The sequence below is a fragment of the Polypterus senegalus genome, chromosome 10, assembly GCF_016835505.1.
Source record: "Polypterus senegalus isolate Bchr_013 chromosome 10, ASM1683550v1, whole genome shotgun sequence".
In the NCBI taxonomy this organism is placed as follows: domain Eukaryota; kingdom Metazoa; phylum Chordata; class Cladistia; order Polypteriformes; family Polypteridae; genus Polypterus; species Polypterus senegalus.
Genome location: NC_053163.1, coordinates 138,849,340 through 138,876,473, shown reverse-complemented (window position 1 = coordinate 138,876,473; position 27,134 = coordinate 138,849,340). Strand labels below are relative to the sequence as shown.

General features: G+C 40.8%; 1 protein-coding gene across 1 annotated transcript in view; it reads right to left on the bottom strand.

The window, feature by feature from the left end:
• LOC120537712 (C2 calcium-dependent domain-containing protein 4C-like) overlaps nt 1-25,847 on the bottom strand; it is a 63,848-nt gene extending 38,001 nt beyond the window's left edge. The window contains exon 1 of the mRNA XM_039766851.1: nt 25,618-25,847. The gene's annotated coding sequence lies outside the window, so the exon portion shown is untranslated. The remainder of the gene's footprint in view (nt 1-25,617) is intronic.
• Nucleotides 25,848-27,134: the final 1,287 nt, after the last annotated feature.

Here is a 27,134-nt window from a genome sequence, read left to right as displayed (position 1 = left end):
ACAATCCATACTAACCTCCTACTTTCTCTGCTGTTCTTTTTGCACTTTTCTGTGGTGGTGATCTGCACCCCCACCCCTTGATTAAAGCACTGTGCAGTCCTTACATTGATGGATTGAAGGCCAGATGTCCACATGACCAACATCTTCTAACGTGAAGCCTGAAAACCATGAGGACTGATTGAGATCATTAATGTTAGGTAGAATGCCCAGTAGGGGCTGGGTGGTCTTGTGGCCTTGGAACCCCTGCAGATTTTGTTTTTTTTTTTTCTCCAGCCCTCTGCAGTTTTTTTGTTTTCCTGTCCTTCTTGCCATTAGATCTTACTTTATTCCTTGTCAATTAGCATTGCCTAATCTTATTTTTATTTTTTCTTTCTTCATCTTGTAAAGCACTTTAAGCTACATCATTTATATGAAAACGTGCTATAAAAAATAAATCTTGTTGTTGTACTGTTCATAATGATTTTCACTTTTTTATTATATTTTGATTATCCCAAATGTCTTTTATACTGTTAGCTTTTGCCTTTAGCACTCTTGGAAACTATTTTAGTTTAAGTCCCGCTGCTACTTCTGTTCAAGGTTAAGTATTGTCATGAGAACCAGTATAATACAGTGTAAAAGAATTCTGACTCGGAGGGTCCGTTTATCAGTAGCTTGCAAGGACATGAGAAATGTGCACTGATCGCATTCTTCTGTAATTAACAGAGAGTTAAACAGTTGGCGCTGCAAACACAACCCACCTCTTCCACTTACCCATGGCATCGACTGCAGTAAGGCACTTTCTTCTGTCACTTCAATGTGGTGACTGGAGAGGTCGGGATCGAACACTGAACAAACTGTACAAGCCCTTCTAAGATAAGTAAGTTCCTGCATCTATCAATTGTAGTGCTGGACTCCCCACTGAGATTCATGTTAGAGCCTTTGATCTGAATCAACTGTAATTACTGAGGGCAACGACGGACTGGAAGGAAAATGAGAAGGATAAAGAAATGTATGACAGATGGTAAAGAGCATGTCACTATGAGAGGAATGGAGAAAATATACAAGTTAGAAATAGAGAGAGAGTGTAAAACATGCCGACTGGTGGCACATCCCATCGTTACTGCAATTTCAATCAGATGATTCAGGTACAATCCGTGCTATCGACATGTTACGCTTTTAGGGATCTGGGCTGGTAACTTGAAGGTTAACATTCAAATCTTAGTAGTAACAGAAGGAATGCTACCCCAAAGGCCCTTAACCTGCAGGTGCTCCGGGGGGCGCTGTACAAATAGCTGACCCTGCATTCTGACCCCAAATCTCTCTGAAGAGTAAGTTGGGCTATGCAAAAAAATGACAAATTCCTAAAACAAGAAATTGTATATGGCAAATAAAGGATTAAAATTAAACGAGTATAGAAGAGTTAAAAAATTTGGTTATGTCATCTCGGGTAGAAAAAAGAAGAATTTAGAGAAAACTTTATTGTTTCTTTAAAGCAACTGTATAGTTGTTATAAAAGATCAAATCTGATTTTTGCATTTATTTTCTAGTTAAAATTTCTTTTAAGTTAGTGAAAATTTCGTATCATTTCCATTGTTATTTTGTTTTTCCTAAGGCGCCACCATTTTGAGTCATCTTTGTCATTTGTTCTTTACGTTTGTGTCAGAAGACACCAGTGCAGCACTGTAAAAAAAAAACCGGTACTTGGGATTCATCATCATCTTCCAAGTCTGCAGATATGCAAAGAAGCAAAAACGTTTGTGCACATGTACAGGGTGAGTCAAAATTCTGTTAACATTTGAATGGCAGAAACAATTTATTTACAAAGCATACTTCATATGTGCAAGATGATTTACAGGAATGTCTCAACCTGTTCGCCATCATGTTTAACACATGTACCATATGTGGCACGTAAAATTGTCCACAAAAATTGTATGTAAGTTTATACATAGCAGTACCGTTAGTGTTAACGTAATTTTGACTCACCCTGTATTATTTAGATTTCCCGGTGGTTGTTTCTGAAATTACGATTTTTGGGTTGCAGTTCAGTTTTAATGATCAATAGAACCGAGTTATAGTTACGAATTTCTGGATTGTTCAAACATTTTCTTTGATTATGAGTTTGCTCATTTTATCATTAACAGATTTCATGGGCCATCAGGCGTGACTCGGAGTCTACACACAAACCATTGCGAGAGAAGGTTGAAAGGAGAACGGTTTTCCACCACTGGTCAACCAAATCGGATTATTCATGTACTTTAACCAGTCTTTGGTGAGACAAGGAGTAAAATGCACAGCAGCATTCCCACCATCTCACTGGATAGTCTGTGCGTTTTTCAAAACCTTCAGTGACTCTCGGAAGAGGAGCAAGTTATGGTTCCCAGATGAGCTTATTTCAAGTTTGGTGTAATCCTGTTAATTTATCTTGTTGCCCATTCTTCAGAATTTGAAATAGTCGGAGGAAGTTGCAACAGGCAAACCCCACCTTCCCCCAATTTTGAGAAAGACTGTTCAGGACTGCGTGGGACCTAATCCAGGTATTTAAAATCCTCAAAGGTATTGATAAAGTAGATCCAGCAACATTCTTTTGGCTTAAGGGTAAATTATGTACTTGAGGACACCAGTGGAAATTATGGGTCATGTATTTAAAAACTGAAGCCCAGAAGCACTTCTGTAGGCATCGGGGTGTGGGACTCTGGAACAAACTACAGAGACATGGAGTTGAAGCGGAAACCTTGACTGCATTTCTAAGAAGAATCTGGATGAGACATTAGGACAGCTTAGCCATTAGCTAAACAAACAGGTTTGATGGCCTGCATGGTCTCCTATTGTTTGTCACAGTTCTTATGTTCTTATGCAGCTCAGATTGCCATCCTTTGTGTTGAATCTGGGAATTTCACTATGGGGACTTTAGGTGCAATGAGAGAAACTGTGCAGCTTCTACTTGAGTTCCACAAGCTGGACACTACTTGGGATTTGTTTCCAAGGCTTTGCAAGCCTGGCTGGCTCCAGTGCTATCATCATTTGGCAGCACCTACAATTGCAATCAGGTCTTTTCACAAATGAAAAGGGATAAAAGAAAATTGCAGAAATGTACTGACAGACACAAATCCTTGCAATGAATTCATTGTTACAATGTTCAGCATCTCAGTTTATATGAAACAGGCTGAGCAAAAGCAAGCCGTTTAATGACCATGACAAGATCAGTCACTGCGCTTTAACATTACTCTCTGGTTGGTGTGAGAGCATCGCTTTTATTTGTTTTTAATTACAGGTTTTACAATGTAACCATTTCTTGGAGCAAATATTTTTTACATTAATCTTTGTTCTTTAAACATCTGCTAGATTGCTTGGGCTCATAGACTAACCAGATTTTATGCACAGCCCTTTGTATGAGTCATTATTGACAATTCCGGCCGCCACCAAAAAAGTTGGTGCATCCCTATATACTATAGACCATTGCTCCTCACAGAATGGTCCATGGACCACCTGTAGTTCAGAAGTCTGAGTCAAGCAGTCCACGAGGTGACAGCAATCATTTAAGAACAAAGTATTCAATTGATCATCTACAGTTATGAACTTACTTAGAGTTACACCAATTAGCCTGCTTCCTAACTTCTACACCTCCTTAATGAAAAACGCATCTAAAATGAGCACCATGGAGAACCTCTCAACTTTCTTGAAGATGATACCAACTTCTACTTCATTTCCACTCTTAAATACCTGTATATCATTCAAATCCTCTCTCAGTCATTCTCTCAATTGTTTAACTGATTTCCAGTCCTGCACAAGACTCCATTTAACGTCACTTTGATGGGAGAGCCCAGCCCTGGTAAAGGCAACACCCTTAATTCCATGCAGTTAGTGATGCATTCCATTTCAGTTGATAAAAAAAAAAACTGCCTGCCATTATACTACCTTCATGGCTGAAGGATGTCCATGGATCAAAGGACCTTAAACTTCAAATCTAGCAACACTGGATTAGAATCTTAGTGCTTATCCTGTGGTAAATGTTAACATAAAATCACTCTGAGAAGTGACTGTTGGCCATAGAAGGTCCATCTACCTTTAGAGAAATGAGAAAAGTGGTCTTTGAGAACCACCGCTGTAGGCTGAATTGCAGCTTTTTTAATTTGTAGCAGATCTGAAAAACATCTGGCCTTCCCCATGTTGTGACAGGGACAAAAAGGACAAATGTTACTGGCACTTGGGACAGAAGAAATGTTACCAATCCAAAGATTGATTTAATTCAGAGTCAGTACATTGGGTGCAATGATAATAATAATAATAATACATTTTATCTAGATCATTCAAAGTGTCCAAGATAACTGTGCACTTACATCAGAGAATATAAAAACAACATTACATACAAATACATACACACACATCCATACGTCATTTAAAATACAATAGATGGACACCAACCCTGCCCATAGGAACATTTTACTTCTCAAAGGTTGATCTTTAATGGCTCGCAGAATTTAAAAGAGATCCTTGTTTATGTTTCAGCTAAGAATCAACTTTGTCACAAATGTTTCTTCTAAAATTCCTCAGGAGAACTAGCTTTAAACAAAAAGAAGACACAAGATACAACTGAGAGGTAAACGGTGTCAAAAGCAGGGGAGATTCTGTGAGATCTCTTTAGTCTTCTTTAAAGTCCCTTTCAAGACTTCATATTTTTTTTAATAATTATTGGACTGATGCCTTTATCCAGGTAAATGGCAACATCTATCTATACTAATAAAAGGCAAAGCCCTCACTGACTGACTGACTGACTCATTCACTGACTCACTCATCACTAATTCTCCAACTTCCCATGTAGGTAGAAGGCTAAAATTTGGCAGACTTTTGTATGACGCCACTGTCGGCCGCCATATTGAACTTTTTAACGTCACTAATTCTGCAACTTCCCGTGTGGGTAGAAGGCTGACCCCATCTTCACAAAATTTGGTAGGCACCTTCCCTGCGCTAACCGAAATCGATGTACGTACTTATTTCGGTGGTATGACGCCACTGTCGGTCGCCATATTGAACTTTCCAATGGTCTTTGTTACTTATGGGCCCATCTTCAAGATATCTGGTATGCGGGTTCCCAACGCTAACTGAGTTCTACTTACATACATATATATGTCCATAGCCTGCAGCTCGGTCACAGTGTGAGGCGGCGTTGGGTCCCCCATCCCAATGCCTCCACGTTGTTGGCTGCCTGCCTATATAGTCTCTTCATTCCTTTCCTTGCTCATGCCACGGGATTCACGTCTCCCTGCTGATAACAGCAGCCTTTTTATTTAATCCACGGCTTCTCCGCTGTTTTATTATTCATTTATTACGATTATAGTTATTGTGTAAGTATTTTAGACTTACTTTACATTGTTCAGGTATCCATTTCCTTTATCGTTCCAACAGTGCACTCATTACCATGTCTATCGAGGTGATCACCATCGATCAAAGAACTGTCGCTTACCGAGTGGTTTCCATGCCTGGAGATGGCACCTATCTTTTCCATTCTCTTTGTTACATATTGCACGGCCATATCAGGCTCACTCTTGATATCCGGAGGAACATTGTGTCTTATGTATTGAATGACTGGGACAGGTTCAAGGTGTGGACTGATGACGGTACAGGAGATAATTAGACTACACAGGGGCACTAGAAGAGTGAAATGCTTAAGCCCTTCACCTATGGATCTGCATGCGAGTTGCTGGCTGCCGCTGAATTGTTCGGTTGTTGCTTTCAAGTGTACCGAAATGTCCAAATATTTTACATCTTTCGACAACCGCCAATGCCTCTTAAACATCTTAGATTGACAGGTGACGATTTCAGTAGTGGACACTTTGATGTTTATGAATGTTTAAACTCTCAAAAGCTGGATGTGAAGTTATTGATGAAACCGGTTGTGTGCTTACAACGCTTGACAGATGCCGAATGTCACTTCAACACAAGTCCTACAAATACTGTCGTAATTGAAACAAACCATGAAACTCAAACCGATTATGACAGCAGCAATCCAAGCTGTGAGATTTGAAACAAGATTACTGTTCACATGGCCAACTGTACGTTGCATGCTCAAGAGTAAGCTCAGCGCACAGCTTGGTCATATTACAACCGGAGGGCCGAACAAACTTTAACGAACCGAACAAACAATACAAAGAGATCTTTAACAAATAATTATTGGTATATTTTCCCTCAGTTTAAAAAGGTTTAATTTTCTTCTTAATAAAAATTTTAAGCCAGTACTTCACCGTTGCTAAGCGTGGGTATATATATATATATATATATATATATATATATATATACACAGATATACAGTACAGACCGGACACACCTCCTCATTCAATGTGTTTTCGTTATTTTCATGACCATTTACAGCACTCCATCACTCTCCTTCTTGGTCAAATAGCCCTTACACAGCCTGGAGGTGTGTTTGGGGTTATTGTCCTGTTGAAAAATAAATGATCGTCCAACTAACCTGACTTCTGCACAACACAACTGCTGGTCCCAACCCCATTGATAAAGCAATAAATTCCACTAAATAACCCTGATAAGGCACACCAGTGAAGTGAAAACCATTTCAGGTGACTACCTGTTGAAGCTCATCGAGAGAATGCCAAGAGTGTGCAAAGCAATAATCAGAGCAAAGGGTGGCTATTTTCAATTTAGATCGGGTTTTTCTCTAGAATTTGATTGAGAATTTCAGTTGATTTTGTGACTTCTCTCATCGTGCTGAGAATCATAGTTCACTTGCAGGAGTGATATATTCACGCTAATCCGAGACAGAGGCTGCGGGCTGAGTGCGAAGGGGGAAGCATGACGTCAGGAGTGGGGAGCCGGGCAGGGCCTTTCTCACTATCCTGTTTCACTACTACACAGGCGGAGCCGCCAGGGAACGGCTAGTCTGAGATATGATTGGTTACATTTCTTTTCCTAATTGGAGCACAGGCAGGTGAAGTAGACATGCACACGGTCACACATTGTGTCAGGAGAGGGATCTGAATGCACGACTTAAGGGTTTAAAGCCCAATGTCTTAATCACTGCACCACACTGCCTGCCCTTTCTTCCAGAATGAGTATAATCTAATTGGAGGACAGCAATATAAATTAGAGCAACTAAGAGTATTAATCAGAAGCAATGACTACAGCTTTGTAATCCTAGCAAAGTGTTTTATTACTAGAGTCCATCCATTTCACCAGATATTACTGAGGCTTTTAAATTGAAAAACAAACGTCAGGACACCACTTGGATGATCTGAGCCCAGTGAGTGACTCTGCTGAAACTCAAGAGGAGACCCTTGTGAGAACATCGGGGGTATTGTGTCTCAGGAGAAAAATCTGAGAAGCAGAAGACAAAAAAAATCTGTATTTTATTTCTTTCTAATCTTATTATGGATGAGGAGAAACCAAAAAGATATGAAGGAGATTTTTCATTCAAATGGGGGTATCATTTATGTGCACAAAGCCAGTCCTTCGAGCCAAAGTAAAAGCCATGTGCACCTTGAGAGAGCTTAACAAGACAATGCAGAGGGTGGCCAGATTGGAGTCCCAACTATATCTTCTGCAGTTAGAAGGTGGCATTGCTAACCACTGTGCCACTGTGCCTTGCCAGCTAAAAGATAAACATTGTAATTTTACAGTTAGGTGGTGGATTTCTTATTTTTTGAGATTAAAACATGTAAATTGATAAAGTTGAGTTTATGAAAAAGAAATTAGAAGAGGAGATTTGAAGACAGGAGAAAACAAATTGAAAGCCTGCTGTAGTGGCAAGGATGGTCAAGGCAGGTTCAGACATGACAGGATCTTCTCGGTGGCAAGGCGAGTTATTTAACTTACCACATAATCCTGTGTTAGATTGTGCAAGACATTAAATATTTAACTGAATGTTATTTAGGAAAGAAAAAAAAAACAAATAAACCCTAATCACGCTGCCCCTTTCATATTGGCTTCTATAAAGCGATGGGAGTTGGGGAGTGGGTTCCTTGTGCTGCCAACTCTCAGGAGCGGACGAGGCGATGACGACAGCAGCAGTCACAGCCCAAACAGCTGCAGGCCTTGGCAAGGAACATCGTGAGAACAACGTGACGAGTCAGAGCCAAAGAGCCATCTAATGTGATTGATAATTTTACCTTTCTGTCTCGCATATCGCTACTGAGTCAGATGCCATTAAGCAGAAAGCTTCTGACAATTCTGCCCTTTCTGCTTGAAGATGGCAAGCTGCCAACCCGCACCCGGTAAGAAGACAGATCAATCAATCAATGAATGGCACTGCATCTGCCTAAACTGGGATGACTGGATTTTCCGTCCATTCAGTAAATGTGCCCAACGCCCTAAAGCTGCGCCTTACCTGCAGCGGCAGGTAATTCATGAAAGAAACAACACAGCTGAGTGACATTAAAACCTCCTTAATACTAATCTGCCAATGAATCTTTACTTTACATAAAGCGCCCTACACAAACCACGCAATAATGAGGTGCATTTTAAAGCAAACAAAAGTTACAACTCAAGTTGAAGGTGAATCTGAAATGGCTTCACTCTATTTAGCCCAGAAGACCATTAGGAGAAGCAGAGGCGGCCTTAGGGGTGGGTGGGGCCTACAGCTGACCAATCCCACGTGGGGCTGGTTACGTCAAACGTTGTTACCGGTATGTGTGGCCTGTATAAACTTGCGTGCCAATTTAATAAAAATAATGTTAACATACATTGGGTTTCCTCATTCAAGTATTCAGCTAAATTTTTGCAAGATAACACGAAGACTTTATCAAAATATAACGATATAATCTAAAAAAGTGCGCCACGATCTCTTCCACACATGCCGTCGATAGTGATATGGCTAAACCAGTAATGAAACGTTGCTGCGCGTTCCACTACCAAACACTTCCCGCACTGTTTCAACTCGGCCTACTGTAGCAAACTGAACCAAAGACACGACTAAGAAATGATGGTAGGCCCTCCAGACACGAATGAGTCAGAAGCAACAAGCCATCAGTTGTTCCCAAGTTAGAACAGAAGCGAGCCCAGTGACTAATGGGCTATACCTATTTTAGGAAAGGATTGTACTGGAGACCTTTTTCAGGCGATGATGGTGGACTATGGAATGTTTTCAAAGACGTACACATATGGATTTTGACCTTGAAGGGGGATTTTAAAAGGGTACCTTTAGAAGCATCTCAGATAGATATATATATATATATATATATATATATATATATATATATATATATATATATATATATATATATATATATATATATATATATATAGTCACACTTGGGTCACAGATTTGCACAGAAATTATGACAAGACAGAGATGACAGTTCCATCAGGATCAGAGAATATCAGAGAGAGAGAAAGAAAGCAAAACAATCAATTCCAATACTGACAGGTACTGAACAAGCTTTTAAGTATGCAGAGTACCGTGCGAGAGGTTTATCACGTGACAGAGTGTAAATAAGGTAAAGAGCAACGTGAAGGTAGTCTGTCAACTTTTTCAGGGGTTTTCCCAGGAACGTCTGTGTTCTCTGGGGGAGCAATCAGCCCCCCAGCTTGCAATATATATGCACTGGAGAATATAATTTGACAAATCCGCTCGAACAGGACGCATGGGCCTCAAAAGCGGGGCCCCCTTAGGCGAGGAGCCTGGGGTGGTTGTCCCACTTGCCACCCCTAAACACCTCTCTTGAGGACAAGAGAAAGGTAATGGTGTAAAGATCAAATGAAGAAAGGGAGAGTCTCAGGACAGGCCACCACCACAAAATGAAGCACAATCTGAACTTCCTAAACACCAGCAATTCTCTCACATGACCTTAAATGGAGGAAATAGCCACTCTAAAACAATGTACAGTTGGGGGAAATAACTATTCAGCGTGTCAACATTTTTCTCTATTTTTCTATTCCAAATCGTAACCTCAGATCCTCAAATGAGTGTCTCCTTAGAATTCCAAGAACAAAGCTTAAAAGAAGTGGTGAGGCGGACGGCCTTCTGCTGTTATGCACCTAAAATCTGGAATAGCCTGCCAATAGGAATTCGCCGGGCTGATACGGTAGAGCACTTTAAAACACTGCTGAAAACACATTATTTTAACATGGCTTTCTCATAATTAAACTGTAATCAAAATCCTCATACTCTATATCTCCAACTCATTATAATAACTGTTCATGGTGGTTCTAAAATCTGTACTAACCTCTGCTCTTTCTTCTGTTTCCTTTTCCGGTGTCCTTTTGGTGGTGGCTTCAAAGCACCGTGATGATCCAACAATGATGGATGGATTAACAGCCAAACGTCTGTATCACCATCAACATCAAGTGACTCCATGAGAACCCTAACTACAAAGAGGACTGTTTCATTTATGTTAGGTAGAATGCCCTGAGGGGACTGGGTGGTCTCGTGGCCTGGAACCCCTGCAGATTTTATTTTTTTTCTCCAGCCGTCTAGATTTTTTTTTCTGTTTTATCTGTCCACCCTGGCCTTACTCCTTTTCTATGTTAACTAATGTTGTCTTATTTTAATTTCTTATTTTGTCTTTTATTTTTATTTTCTTCTGTATGTAAAGCACTTTGAGCTACTTTTTGTATGAAAATGTGCTATATAAATAAATGTTGTTGTTGTTCTCCATAAGCAGGTTTCCAAATCAGCAGTGCACATGAAGTCTGGACCAGACATTGATATCCACCTTAATAAAAGGACAAGTGTTTGTGTGTCCCTCACAGTTCACAGCAGAGGATTTCTAAAACTCTGTTAGAGTGATCGTCAGGTTCTTGGTCACCTCCTTGACCAAGGCTCTTCTTACTCATTTACTTGTCTAGCAGGCACTGTGGTACTTAAAGCTTTGGACTTCAAAGCCTAAGGGTGTGGGTTCAAATCATTGTGTGACCCTGAGCAAGTCACTTGCCCTGTCTGTGCTCCAATTTTAAAACCAAAAGAAATGGAACCAACTGTATCCATCCATCCATCCATCCATCCATTATCCAACCCTCTATATCCTAACACAGGGTCACTGGGGTCTGCTGCAGCCAATCCCAGCCAACATAGGGCACAAGGCAGGAAACAAACCCCGGGCAGGGCGCCAGCCCACCGCAGACCAACTGTATGATAAATGTGGGAAGTCTCAAGTAAATGTAATGAGTTTGGCTGGACAACCAACTCAAGGATGAATACTGGTGGTTGCAGACTTCTGTCATTTCACAATTTAATTTCTAAGACTTTAGGGACTTTCAAAACTCGACTTGATGTTTTGTTGGAAGAAATAAGTGGATAGGACTGGCGAGCTTTGTTGGGCTGAATGGCCTGTTCTCGTCTTGAGTGTTCTAATTTCATTCTTCAATTCAAACAGCAATGTCCAATTATTAAGACCACCATGCTCCTAGGAACACTCATAGCTTAACAAATTATTTTTTTCCCCTTACCTGATCACCCACCACACCACCTGGATTGGGACCAGAGTGCACACCTCAGCACCACACTGAACAGAGTGAAGATTTTTTTTTATTTTTGTTTTTTTACAGTGGCTGGAGTGCCAATCCTGCCACCAACTCTCAAAGATTTCCCTGTAAGTTGGAGGACCTGCTTGCAGGGCTGGATGCAGATTAGCGTCATACCCAGAATGGAGCAATTGCAGGTTAAGGGCTTTGCTCAGGGACCCAACATAGTAGAGCCACTTCTGGCATTTATGGGATTCAAACCAGCAACCTTCCGATTGCAAGCACAGATCCTTAGCCTCAGAGCCACCACCTGTTAGAATGAAAAATAATAGTGCACTGCAAATGCAAATAATGAATAAGTCTAACAGAGAGTAACTGTGGGATGGACAGGAATCCAATTATACAGCATAATAAAAGGAAAAGTGTCTGTGTATCTGTGTGTCTGCCTAGTAGCTACGGTTAGGTGGAAAAATTAATAATAAGTAAAACATGCAGATAAAGGGTCACAAAAATCAAATGTGGTAATAAAAAATATCAAATAAGGGTCTATAAATAAGAGAGATAGTCTCTATTGGAATATTCCGTTCCCCAATATCATACACTTGCAACAGTAGCATGGTAGCGTCTTTCTTGCTCTCGCTCGGCCTCGTGACTGAAGTTTATAGTAATGCTGATGACTGATAACTTCACGTGGTGGGCAATGGAGGAGTGAAAATAACCCTAAACCGATGCGCACATTGGGAACCCAAAGTCCCATCACTCCTGCTATAACAAGGCTCAGTGTGACGAGAAACGTTGAGAAGAAGCAATGAAAACGGGAAACCCTATCCGAAGAGGAGAAGGCCACCTCAAGTGAAAGGGATTGGGTGCGTATTATTATACTAAACCAAATGGCAGGGCCGTTCTTAGGTTTTTGGGGGCGCTAGGCAAAGGTACGTGTCGGGGCCCTGATGTTTTTAACCATATGAATGTATCATAATTGTTTTATCTGTATAAATGCATAATAATTATTTTATCCATGTAAATGCGTAATAATTAGTAATGTATATCATTTTATGATTATATATTATATATACCCTGCGGTGGGCTGGTGCCCTGCCCAGGGTTTGTTTCCTGCCTTGCTCCCTGTGTTGGCTTGGATTGGCTCCAGCATACCCCCGTGACCCTGTAGTTAGGATATAGCGAGTTGGATAATGGATGGATGGATATTATATATAGCAGATTTGAGAGGAATATGTCAAAGGAACCTACTGACTATACCTAATATAGTACCTTGCGTACTTTCATTTTTGCAAAGTCTTTGATTAAGTCTAAATAATTGAGGGAATTGACAACTTTGTGCTCAACTGATATTAACGCTAAGCCATTCAATCGATCTTGAGTCATGATTCTTCACATGTCACTCATAATCAGCTTTGAAAAGCTGCATTCATCAAAGAGATTTGTGATGCAACAGAGACGTTTGGGAAAGAATCTTGCAAATAGAATATTTCTCGTATATGAATTGCAAACTTTTAAGGGCAGAAATAGTTTGTGGAACCAAATTTGCAAAATTGTGCAATTCGGCACATAAATCGTGAGCATCAACATCGGGCCCATTAATTTCATCTGTTAAGATATTGCTGAGAACATCGCAACACTCTCTCAAATCAGCTTCGCTCGTGCTCGTAATGCATCTGAAATTGTGCTGGAACCCTAAATTGTCATAATGGGTTTTTCATCTGGTCAAATCATTCCATTCATTGACATTAGGGCTTGATCTAGCAAGACACTGAAGGACTCAACGTGGAGTTTTTCTTTAGGATCACATATCGGCTCATCACGAGCTTCATAATCAAATTGTCTCCACACTTTCTTTCTACGTGTGGTCAGTGCAGATGGAGAGTGCGTTTCGTTCTCGTCTATTTCCAGTTCTGTAGCTAACTCTTTAGCTGCATCTTAGGCCAATTCGAAACCTGTTTCTTTGCAGGATTTCAAGAAGTCGAATGCAATTCAAAATGACGTCAAACTGCATATCTTTACTATGCAACATTTTGCTCATAATATTAATTTGCACCAAGAGATCATAGCACGTCGATGCTGCCTGTCGTCACTGTTTTCTCTCTGCTCGCGCATAACCATACTGATAATTCTGCCACCAGAGGAAATTTGTACTTCTGAAATGTGGACCTGTAAGTTGTATTTGGTTATGGCTGAAAAAACGGCAGGGCGCTTGGGCAGTGGGGGCCTACTTTGCAAATGGACAACCCATGGGTCAAATAAACAGGAGGTCTACGTTGATTACTTAGATTTCAACCCAATTTTAGATGGGTAGCACGGCTGGCTAACTCACTAAAAAAAACACAGCCAAAGAAATCATAACATTCCAATCAATGGAATGTGCAATAAAGTAGAATGACACAAGAAGAAAATATTGAACACATCAAGAAGAAGCAGCAGCAGCCCTTAAAGCAGCTGATTCCACTAATGAGCCCTCAGGTAGGTCTGCACTTCCACTTTGCTAAAGGGCTACCCACCTCTGAACTCAAGCTCACAACTCATTTCTTACCACGCAAGAAACATCTCAGGATAGGTACAGCCAAAGATTTCCCCCAAGACCTTTGCGACAAGATTGTCAAGCAGCATATCCATGACACTGGTTACCGATGGATTTCCCAACTTCGAAACGTTCCTATAAACACCATTGTGGCCATAATCTGCAAGTAGAAGGAGCATCACCCCACCATCAACTGGCCACACACAGGAGCTCCTCACAATATTTTTGGCTGTGAAGTGAGAAGGTTAGTCACAAGAGTAGCTCACAAGCCAAGGATCACTTGAAAAGAACTCCAGAAAGACATGAAAGCAGCAGGTCACAGAAAACCATTAGGCAACTCTCTCTACCACTACCATCTCCATGCATGATCACCTAAGAATACTCTATTATGGAGGAAAAGTCATGTCGAAGCTTGTTTGAAGCTGGCTGCACAACATTTGGAGAAGCCTGTAGATTACCAGGAAAATGGAGTGTGGTCAGACAAGACACAAATCACACTCTGGCAACAATACAACGCACCATGTTTGGAGGAGTAATGGTTCTGCCTATGACCCTAAAAATGCCTACAGTGAAGTTCAGAGGTGGAAGCATCATGAAATGGGACTGTTTCTCTTCTCATGGATTCCTAATTATTGAAAGGAAGACGAATGGAGTCATGTACAGGTATTCTTGAGAACAGTCAGTGACACAAGTGGACCTTGCAGCAGGACAACAATCCTAAACAGAGACTCTCAAGTGGAACCAGTGGAAGAACACAAAGGTGTCAATCACTGGACTTAAAGCCAGCAGAATATCCGTGGAAGGAGTTGAAGATCAAGATTCACCAGCAGGAATATTCACAATTGAAAGACTGTCTGTGCAAAAGAATAGGCCACAATCCCACCTGAGCACTGCGGGAACGTGTTTCTTCATACTGAAGCTGTTAATTCAAACAAAGGCTTCTCCACCAAGGAGCAAATCATTTTCACTTAACGTATTCAGTACTGTGCCATTCCACTTTGTTACACAGAACTCTTTTACAGACTGGAATGTTAAGATGTCTTAAGTTGTGTGTTTTTTTATTGAGTTAACACTTTCGTTGGCTCTAAATTTTATGGGCATAGCTGCATTGGAAATATGTTTAATGAGAGAAATGTTGATGCGTTAAATATTTAGTTCACTTCACTGCTATATTCTAATAGCTATATGCTAGCACTGGGCAGCACACCACAGTCCAGTCACACACACTTGGCAAAACTGGAATTGGCCAATTCATTTAACAAGTGTACCCTTGGGAATGTGTGAGGAAGACCCACAGGAGGACAGCAAAGCCAATGCCACACCGACAACAACCAGACGTGGGGTCCAAAGCCAGGGAGCTGGCGGTAAGCACTGTGCCACCACACCCCCTAACTTCAAGGAGAGACTGACTGCCTGCGAAAACCTCAACACTCACTTGTTCTGCAACCGAGTTAGCTGACCAACACTTTAACTGAAGAAATATGGAGGCATCCAAATAATCCAAGGCCTGAGACAGTGCTCACTACGGAAAGGCACTACGTATATAAAATAAGGACAGCTTCTTAAAATAAGGAACATTGTGCCCCTAACCCTTCACAGAAGTCAAGTCAGACAAACAGCAGGTAGGTGTAGCTGAGAGAGTCCTGTCAGTGTAGATGAATGTTAAGTTCTTACACCAGCTCTGGTGGTAGGCTGATAGTAGACATTGACCAACAGTGTGAAAATCTGTGGAGTCATTTTTATAAATTCACTTAAGGAGTCAGCGGGAGGCAGTCCAAAATGTGCATGGCAGTAAAACCATTTTTATATAGTGCCTTTCATGTTGCGCATTGCCAAAAACTGATAATTAGAAGGATCTGGGGTTCAATGCTTGGAAATTAAGAATAAACTACATCAAAAAATACAAAAAATAAACAAAGAAAAGTTCATCAAAGGGGCATCAGCAGAACACAAGCATACAGACACAGATTAAGGAGAAGAAGGACTGGCGGGTGTCCTTTATTATAAACATTCCTGTTCAGGCAGGATTTAAATGCTGGGTCTGAACGTCTGATTTTTCATATATGTCTTGTAGGTTGTAAAAGTTATTTTTGGAGAAGTCCTCTCAGAGGTAAACCACCACGAAAAAGCAACACATCAACTCTCTCCACCTCTGCCTCCACCTAGCTGTGCTGCTCTTTGAGAGACATTATGGTGGAAGATTAAGATTAATGAAGTGATTGCTCTGGGCCCTTAGCAACTGAGTAGCCTGAATATCCCTGGCTCTGCTCACATATGCACAACCTGAGGCAGCAGGCCATGCAGAACATTAATGAAGTTTTCACAACAGATGTCAGGATGTCAGGCCCGGCTCAGGAATACCATACTGTGGAGACAGCCCAGTAAAAACAGCAGAGACTTCCCAGTAACCTGATGGCACCAAGCAGCCGCTCTGTTGTTTAACACACTGTGGCCGAAAGCACTTGGCCAGTCTGTGGAGAAAGCGTCTTCAAGAGTGGAATTAAGGACTGGGTCATCAAGATGGGGTTAGCGCATTATCAGAATAGACAGACAGGAAAGGCACTATGTGATAGATAGATAAGACATTATATGACAGACAAACAGACAGACAGATGTGAAAGGAATTATATAATAAAAAGAGATATAAAAGACACAACAGATCAATAGACAGACAGATAAATAGATAAATGTGAAAGGCATTATCTATTTGTCTTGCATATCAATCCTTTGTTTCTTGCATATCTGTATTTATTATATAGCGTCTTTCACATCTATTTATGTCTGTATGTCAATCTATTATATCTTGCATGTCTGTATTTATTACATAGTGCCTTTCACATCATTTTTTCCATCTAGCTGTCAATCTGTTGCGTCTTACATATCTCTGTATATAATATAGTGCCTTTCACATCTATCTCTCTAGAAGATATGCAATGTATGACAGATAGATAGATAGATAGATAGATAGATAGATAGATAGATAGATAGATAGATAGATAGATAGATAGACAAATAGATAGATAGATAGATAATGTATGACAAATAGATAGATAGATAGATAATGTATGACAGATAGATAGATAGATATGCAATGTATGATAGATAGATATGCAGATAGATAGATACCTGGGTGGGGATATCTATCTATCTATCTATCTATCTATCTATTATATAGTGCCTTTCAATTCTATCCCTCTACCTCTCTATCTCTCTATCTGTTGGTCTATCTACCAGCTGCAGGTGTATCAACCTTTCCTCGGTAGATTCAGATACGAGATTTTCTCATTCTTTATCTGTCTTTGTTCAGTACAGAACAAAGCATAGGATTATCAGTCTTTGGTAGACACGGCCACATTGGTATCTGTATATCTAATTATCTAATTATTGGAGGTCGGTAAAGACAGCTACAGGATTACAGGAAAGTTTATCTGTATATCCATCTATCTTTGCTTGGCAGAAAATAGGTGCAAGATTTTCTCTCTTTGTTAGAGACTGTGTCAGCATTATCTCTGTTTACTCAGTAAAGTCTGCTAGAAAATTATCAATCTATATTTTTTTGGAGAGACGCCTTCAAGATTATCCATCATCGGTATAGACAGCTACAGGATTAGTGTGCCATCTAAGGCCATGTCCACACTTCTATGTTTTCATTAAAAGCAGTGATCTTAAATAAAAACAATCTCCTCCCAAACTAAAATTACAGATATTGCATATGATGTAGACATTCAACTACACTGGGCATGTGTACATCAGCACAGAAATCCTTGATGGGACAGTAACGCCACCAACCACTGGATTTATCACAAAACTGTAGCAACCAGTAAACTTTTTGCCTTTGCTGTGTTTATGTGGCATTCAAACTGTGCAAAATTAAATTTAGGTGCATACAGGTTAGCAGCACAACAAGCACCAAAGAAAGAAACTCTTCTACGTCCCCCATGTGGGAATCTGATTTTCTTCTGTGAAGGGCGACCAATCAGAATGAGACATTACAATGTGCAGGATCCAATCAGGGAAGGGTCACGTAATAAACACAAACAAATCAGAGCGCAGTTTGAGTTTGTGTTTTTGCCCGTCCACATTCCAGCACTAAGGCTGAGTTGTCTGAAGTATTCAACCCCTCGGACCGTTTTCAAATGTCTCCATTTTTGGGAGTTAAAAATCCTGGATAAAAGGCAAAAATGGAGGCTAACGTTTGAGTTTTTAAATGAAAGCACAGTAATATGAGCAGGTGTGTGGTCGATGGGTACAGAATTAGCTTAATTGAGGCATCTGTTGTAAAGCAGCTATTAACAGTCTGCAAACCTTTTATTATAAATGCCATAATCAATAAATTAATAAAATGCAATTGTTAAAATAAGTTACAATTTTTGATGTGTTTCATATTATGTTAAAACAGTTTGTAACATGTTTTATATCACACAGACTGTTAATAGTTGCTTATAATCGATCTCTAAAGCATAGAGTTCAGTACAGTCATTTACAGGCTTATCTAAAATTGTGAACTTTTGTATTATTATTAAGAAGCAGCAGAAATCAAGTGTGTGTTGACAATGATCATGAATGACCCCCTTTTAAAATGCTGGTTCTTTCATGGCACTTTACTGGCTGTGAGGTTCCACCACAGTTTATTTCCGGGATGAATTCTTTTCATAGGAAATCTTTTATGGGGCTTTCAAAAAGTTCCTAATGTGTGGACGACACAGAAAACCTTTAATGGATAAAATCAAGAAAACCTGAACGTAGATTGTGTTATTGTATGCAGCAAGAATGCTTTTAAAATCAGGAGACAGCTGGGATTTCACAAATCCTTTATTATCTACTCATTGACTTTTTACAGAGTCTGTTACAAACCTAAATATCAGCACGGAGAGCTACATGGATTATCTGTCCATGTCTGTTAGAGGGAGCTCCAGGACTATCCAGCTGTCGGTCTTTCTGCAGTGCCGGTAGTTCCAGGATTATCTCTGCACCTTTCTTTAGGTTTAAGCCGGTGAGGAGAAGCAATGGGGATACGTTCTATAATCTATCTTTGTCAGAAATAAATGTTTGAACATGCAGTGATCTGCATCAATAAGTCCATGCTTATTTAGAATATGTAAAGAAATCTCTCGATTAATCCATTTTACTTGACAGGGACAACTACATGAATACACATTTGTCTTTTGCGCCACAATTCTCTTTAATTCAGAGATGCAGCTTGCCAGCTAAGTGACTCACTCGGCATTAGCAGGAATTGAACCTGCAACCTCAGATTTCCACTGCCAGCCTATGTGCGTACACAGATGATGTGTGCGTGTGTGTGTGTGTGTGTGAGGATACAGAAGTAAATAAATTAAAGAAATAGCACCTATGTCAAAAAAGAACCTCATTGTCTTGGCTCGGAATCTGCCAGTGTTTGATTTGTACACTCAAGCCGAGTTGAAAAAGCAGGTGAGTAAATAGATGGCCGTTTATCTGGCAGCTTTCTCCAAAGGACTTTTAGCAGCTACACCCACTCGCACTGCGCAGCACATGGACACTATGGGGGTTTAGCACAGTCCGCCGGGTAATTGATGAACATTCAAATTGGAAAGATGAAGCAAAAGAGTTGTTTTTTTTTTATATTTAAAAAAAAATAAATAAATTGTGCAAGCCAAACGAATTTCTAATAGACATCTGAATAAATACTTAAAGAACACTCTTAAAAATAATGACACTTCACTAGGTTGTGTGATTCCACCACCGCTTGATCAAGAAGTATGTGATTTTTAGGATGGGTTCTTTAAATATGAAGTTGGTTCTTTTGGGCTGGAAAAAGGTTCCCAATATGTGGATGAAACAGACATCTTTAATGTTCTAGCTCTGCTACTCATCTAAGGCTGGTTGAAATCTAAGAAATCAACAGACCTCTGTGTTAACCTTTGCAGTGCATCATGCAATATATATGTCTCTATTATATGCCATTTAGCATGGGATTTGTGAAAGCTGTGTTAATGTTTGTGATGCACCATCTGTTGGAATGACAAATGCAATGCATTTTGCAACAAATGTTTGTGATTTGTCATCTGTTGGAGTTAAACATTCAATGAATTTTATGATGAAAAATGTTTGAGATGTGCCATCAGTTGGAATGACAATGCAATACATGTTATTATGAAAAATGTGATGCATCATCTCTAGAAATGATAAATGCAATGCTTTTTATTATGAAAATTGATTGTGATGTGCCATCTGTTGGAATGAAAAAATGCAATTCACTTTATGATGAAAGATGTTTGAAATGCCCCCGTCTGGAGGAATGACAGGGACATAGCAACTGGACAGACACTTATTCTTCTATGGAGGTAGAGGATAGCAGACTACTAGCAGGATACAACAGATAGAGGAAACCAGATGTGTTACCCTTATTTGAATATTAGGTTAGCCACTCTAAACTGGCCCAGAATGAGTGCCACTGTGAGCTCAAGTGTGCCAGCCCATGCTAGACTTTGATGGTCGGTCATCTACCGTAGAAAAGGAAGGTTCATCTTCTTTTCGCTCCATTAGTTTCATAAACCCACAAGCCCACCCACATACTTAAAAGTGCTGGTTCTTTAATGGCACTTTACTGGCTTGTGTGGTTTCATCATTGCTTGACAAAGAGCCATTTAATTCTGGGACGGGTTCTTTGCATGTGAAGTTGGCTCTTTGGCATTGAAAGATTTCCTAATATGTGAACAAAACAGAAATCTTTAATATATGGCAGATTACTTAGCAGAATACAACAGATTAGTCTGAGTTATTCCATGCAGAAGGAGTCCTTTTAAAAAAATAATAATAGTCATAATAATAATAATTATATTTATATAGTGCTTAAACTCAAAGGGCATTACACTGACAGAGGGGTGTCACTTCAACCGCAACCAATATGTAGCACCCACCTGGATGATACAACAGCAGCCATCATTGCACCAGAACACTCACCACACATTAGCTATTAGGTGGTGAAGGGGTGAGAGAGATAGCCAGAGCTGACTTAACATGTGGGCACAATGGGCACTGGCCAGGGGCCCATGATGTTTCTGTTTTCATATCAAAACAGAGGCCCCTGCACATTACTTCACCTGTGGGCCTATGATGCTGTTAAGAGGACCCTGAGATAGCCATTTAGAGACAGGGGATGAATGGCCGAGGCTGTGATGGGCAATGTAGCCAGAACATCGTGATAAATTTTCATCTTTTCGAAAAATGCCCAGGGATCTTTAATGACCACAGCGAGTCAGAGGGACTCATCGGAGGGACGGCGCCATATGTACACCACAGGGTCCCCGTCACAGCACTGCAGTATTGGGATCCACATTCAGACCACAGGGTGAGTGCCCCCTACTGGTCTTACCAACACTTCTTCCAGCAGCAACTCAGGCTTTTCCATGGTCTCTCATCCAAGTACTTGTGGATAAAAACATGAACCCATTGTTGCTTCACAAATCTATTACCATCTGGTTATTTATGAAACATGTTCACCTGAAAATTAATTAAGGCTCTTCCTAGAAACTTCACATGGATTTATTTGGGGTGGGGGGTTAACATGGCTCTGAAGAAGCACTTTGGTGCATTTGTTTTTAAGAGTGCAGCATACTGCATGCAGGTGTGACGCCTTGCTTGCATGCATTTGATATTCACATCACGTGTGTCTCTAAGGTGTGAGTATTCCTAAGAGTTAAAAATGCCGATTCCAAACCTCAACAGAAAAGCAAAAGAGACCGTGTGTTTATGATATAGTATTTTTTGTGACAGAGTATCGGTGTCATATAGTAATTGCTGCCATATGCTGTCAGTTTGTGAATTTGTATTGTGTTCTTTTTGCGAGTTTTTGTATATAGTGCATAGCGGGAGTGCCCATATGTGAGTATGCTCGTGCTCGTGCTCGCGGGATCGAGCTGAACGGTCGCCATCCATCGTCCAAGCAGCCTTTAAATTCAAGCAGACACAATGACAGCTGCAACAGAAACCGAGCAGACAGGATAAAAACGATAAAGGGAAGTTGGGAGGTTTCAATTAGCTAATTATATGGAAGACAATTGTCTAATTTAAATGGTTATACGGTGTCACAAAACAAAGTAACGTGAATGAAGGGAATCCCAGGGGTTATGGGGTTAAAACCAGTGGGCTAATACGCACTTATCATTATTAAAATGACTCCATTGAGCTGCAAATCAACACCCCGGACTCAGGCGCTTTGAAACCCTGCGGAAATATGAATATGACACGCACGTCCGCGGATTGAAAATTATTCATCTTTCTCCCTCATTATTCGCCTTAATGTCTGTATTTTAATTACTCTCCTAATCCAAGACTACGTTGTATTTTGAATTAATGCGGATTGCAGGCGCTCCTTTTATCATGAATATGCAACGCACATCAGTTTGTTGGAGGGTAGCGTGTGGCGGGGCGACGAATAATTTGAGGAATAAACAGCCGCTATTAACGCCAACGGGGGGCTGGCAGCGGATGACAGCCGCGTTTCATTGTCTACGGCGTTCGTGTACGGCTGGACGCCGTAGAGGTGGACGGTGTCCGCTTATCTTTAAGTTTTTTTTACATTTAGATGACGACTTTAGTGCCGGGCGTGCGTTACGACTCTTTATTGATATTTTACACTTGGAGAAGGATCACTTAAGTAATGCTCGGGATCGCGCAGTGCAGCACATCCCACATAAAGTTGAAGCACTTCTAAGTGCGGCGCTTTCAGCCCAAAACGTTATTCAGGGCAGGATGACAGGGATAAAAAGCTTACCTCGGGAGCACTGGGCGCCGTGCAGGAAGCAACCCCGAAAAGGACGAAATATATCACTAAGTAAACACACACGCGCACGACATATAGACCTGTGATAGCATCGAGACTGCGGTCCGTGGGAGGAAAACCGAGTGCCGAGAGAAAACCCACGCAGACACGAGGAGAACGTTAAACCCAAGTCTTCGGATCCGTGGATGAACAGCGCTGTGCCATCCAAGATACACACAAATCTTATTACTGTTATTGCTTGGCATTTGGCTGGTACTTTTTATCCTTGGCGACTTACAACATTTGAGATGGGTTTGCTTCGTTTTTCCAATTCGAGGACAGGCGGGTGAAGCGACTTGCGCATTGGTCACGCAGTCTCAGTGGTGGGATTTAAACTCACAACCTCAGGGCTTGAAGTCCAAAGCCTTAACCTGCACTACGCCACACTGATCTGTGTGCCAAAACAATGTATCAATGGTCGCGGAGAGTTTATAGCCGCTTAAGATCCCGCACAGTTAACGACGCGGGAGCCCAATTCGGGGAGCTCCTTCTTGCACCTACTTACTCCTCTGCCAATGTATCTCTACACCTTCGAGGTCAGGACGCCAGTCCATTAAGGGACACCCCATCTATTTATTATGTTATGAAAGTCTGTTTTACATAGTACGGGGTGGCAGAACGCCAAAGTTTAAACCAACATCAAAGCGCAGCTGGAACCTCATCGGGAAATTCACCGTATGTCGCGGGTACTGAGTGTGCAACAACATAAAATGATTTGTGCGGAATTTTTTTGACGTTTAAAGTGTTGTCATTTCAGGTAATTGTTATTCGGTTTTAGTTAACCGGTTCTTTTCAAAAATGTAAAAATTGTGCAATCTGAAAAATAGAAGATCGCCATGCAGATCCGAAACGGGAAACGGTTCAAATCCTGCAGTTGATGCTGTGTGACCATGAGCAAGTCACTTCACCTACTTGTGTGCCAACTGGAAAAAAGTGACCAATTGTACCTCAAATGCTGTAAGTCGCCTTGGATAAAGGCGTCAACCTAATAATAATAATAATTAATCGATTCAGTTGCAAGCCAATTAAAACACATAAGTTGTTAACATTTTCTTCTTCATGGATATCCAAGTGAAAAGTAGGGTGTAAAGAACACGCATCAGTGGGAATTAGCTAAAGACTCAACAGAAGTACTTGACATTCGCAATGGAAAACGACACACTAAAGCATATATACACACGCGCGCGTGCATTCTTATATGGCTCCGACTATTTTGCAAGTAAAACAAATACATAAAACAATTTCCCGCCCAGGTCAAACTAATTTTGCAGTTCCTTTTTTATAAAGACTCGTTGCTATTGTCATTGAGTTTGGGAAAATGAAGGGGACCTGATGAGGGGTGATTTCAATATTCAGAAGTCACCCGACTTTTGACTTAACACAAACATGGGGCCATTTCAGTTGCGCAACGGAACCCGTTCCGCTGACAGCCCGTTTGAAACTGTTTTCCGGACACCAATGAAAAAAATAAAATCTGGAAAGAGCCAAAAATGAATAACCCCTAATTGAGGTCAACAGAAAGAAAAACGTATTTTACAAAAAAGCAGAACTCTACAAAAACGTAAATTCAAGTTCGGAGCACAACACGTCTGACGAGGCACTGGAAAGTGCTATATACTATATGGAAAGAAAGGGGAACAGCCTAGGACGGGACTCCAGTCCACCGGGTCAATTTGCCAGTCAATCTCAAAGCATGGCATTAGTTGAAGTAAAATAAATAAATAATAATTTCCCCCAGATGTTTGCCCCCATACAGTTCAAAGATATCCAGTTCGGCTGAAATGGCGATGCTAAATTGGCCCCGTGTCTGCGTTCACACTGTGATGGGCTGTCCTCCATCCATGGATTGTTCCTGCCTTGAGCCCCATGCTTACTGAGGTAGGCTCCAGCTTCCCCGCTATCCTGCTTATGATTAAGTGGGTCTATAAGATGAATAATAATAATAATTAATAAACAATAACAATAATAATAATAATAATAGCTCTACACAAAAGGTACCGCAGAGTTTAGAGCAGCTTGTCTAGGCATTCAGACGCGACGGTTTTTTCCCCACTACGCCGCTACATTGAAATTGAAAAAGATATCGCTTCGTTCGTAAAAGCAAGGTATAAAACAGACAATTGCGAAAGAAATTGCCAGGAAACATAATGACATGATTGTTTTTGTATACCTGTGAGAAAAGCACCTGGTGCAATCGAGCAAAAATAATCGCTAAGAGATGACGTCTATCATCATTTTTATCAGCTCTCCCAGCTGCCGTTGAAAGATGTACAACATATCAAAGGTTGTTTCACAAAACGGAATGACAAAACCTTACCGATCAACTTTGCTTTTGTTTAGTATACAAGGAAGCACTACGAAACATTCTGGGCTAGACCCTGTAAATTTTATCTTTCCATCGATCCGACTTTCCGAACCCGTCTTTACCTGTCTTACATGCATTGCCCAAGTTCGCGGAGACTTGGCGCCTATCCAGGGAGCAAAAGGATAAGCCGGAAAGTATCAGCGCACACATGAAGTCATCTTATGGGAAAAAAAAATCATATTTCACACCCAGCGACTGCATAAAAGTCAGAGCCGTGAGAAAGCGTTGTGCGTACTACCGTTTTTCGTTTCTTTCCTTTCGTTTTTGAGTCAAACTGCAAATGCTGGCTGCACGTGTGGCTTAAAAGATAGATAGATAGATAGATAGATAGATAGATAGATAGATAGATAGATAGATAGATAGATAGATAGATATTATTGTGCAATCTCCTGCACAGTTGTTACAAAGTGCTCAGCGACCAGGCGGATTACTTCAAGAGCTTATCAAAGTACGTTGTAAATTCAAGTCGCTCTCCGTCAAGTGTCTATTGTACTTATTTTGAGAACTCGCAAAGGCACTTACCTGGGGGGAGGAGAAAGGGTAAGGTGGGTGCTACTTGTAGCTGGGGTATGCAGGTGTGTCAGTGGCTTCTTGATCCAGGAACAGATGGCAGTTTAGAAAGAGAGACTCGTGCAGCAGGTGTGAGAGAACGAGCCGTAAGTACAGCGGTGCAGCTTAAACACGCCGTTCTCACTTCGCTGTGAGAATTGATTGAGAGTGAATCCTGCTGCACCTACGGCACCTTATATTGAGATGCGGCGGCCAGTGTTTACCGAAGTCAGCCAATTGCAGGCTGTGCCTATCCCTGCTGCTGAATGTCTCCTAATAGCAGGGCAGCAGGAGAGCAGAAGCGAACGAGCAAGCGTTTCTCTCTCTCTCTCTCTCTCTCTCTCTCTCACTCACTCACTCATTCTCTCTCTTGCTCTCTTTTGCATTATTCCGTATTTGCTTAAACTTTACTGATCTAAAGAAAGGGATTAACTTCTGAAGTGACTTGAAAAGTTACAAAGCAGTCGTTATGCTACAGGATAGGGAAACGCATAAAGAGTGAAGATCAAATGACAGTATAGACTAAAGCATGATGGCGTAATTGTTAGACATCCACGCAGAAATGGCTACAAGGCGTCCCTGCATTTGATGTCCTGACGTAGGGATTCACCTTCCTTGTTCCAGACCGAGATCTCCTGTTTTTCATTTCCTAAGTGAAACGTTTCGTTGTTACCATCCTAATTTTGCATAACAACATTAGCCTGATCAAGCGGAACAGAGCAAAATATTTGCTAAATGGGAGTAGCCCTTACCTGTTTGGGAGCACTTTGAAGACTGTCTTTTGCTAAAATCCATCAATTTTAGAGGGTGGATCATGTAGAGACTCCATCAGCTCATAAAGTTGGCATGTAAGGGGCTCTCAATTTGAAATACTGATTCTTTAATGTCATTTTACTGGGTTGTGTTGTTTCTCATGGAGGCTTTGCTTGACAAAGCACCATTTCACTCTAGGAAGGGTTCCTTGCATATGAAGTTGGTTGTTTGAGATTTGAAAAAGTCCCAAAACAGAAATCTTTAATCTCTAGTGGGCTAGCTGGAAACAGAAGATGAATAAAATTTGAACTCAGCCTGTGTTACTCTATTTCACGATATTTATGGACCTTGTTATGGTTCTAAATACTGTAAGTAAAGGTTCTTTTTGAAACCTAAAAATGGCTCCCCTATGGCGCCTTTATTTTTAAGAGTGCACTGTACTTTAGACCCCACGGGACCACATGTGAAGGTGGAAGAGGAAAGTGAGGCCAGGCTGGAGAGACAGGAGCAGAGTCTCCTGGGAGCAGAAGGGACATTTGTATTTTTAGCATGTGAATTCTAGTGGGACCATTCCATACTTTTCCTTTATATGTGCAGACTTCTCTGTTGATTTGGCTAATAATGTCTGTCCCTTTTTTGCTAATGACTAACAAGACATGCAATTTCATTCTCCTTTCAGTTCAACAATGGGGGTGCTGGTGCCTGTTCTACCTCAATTGGCATCAGGCCATTATGAT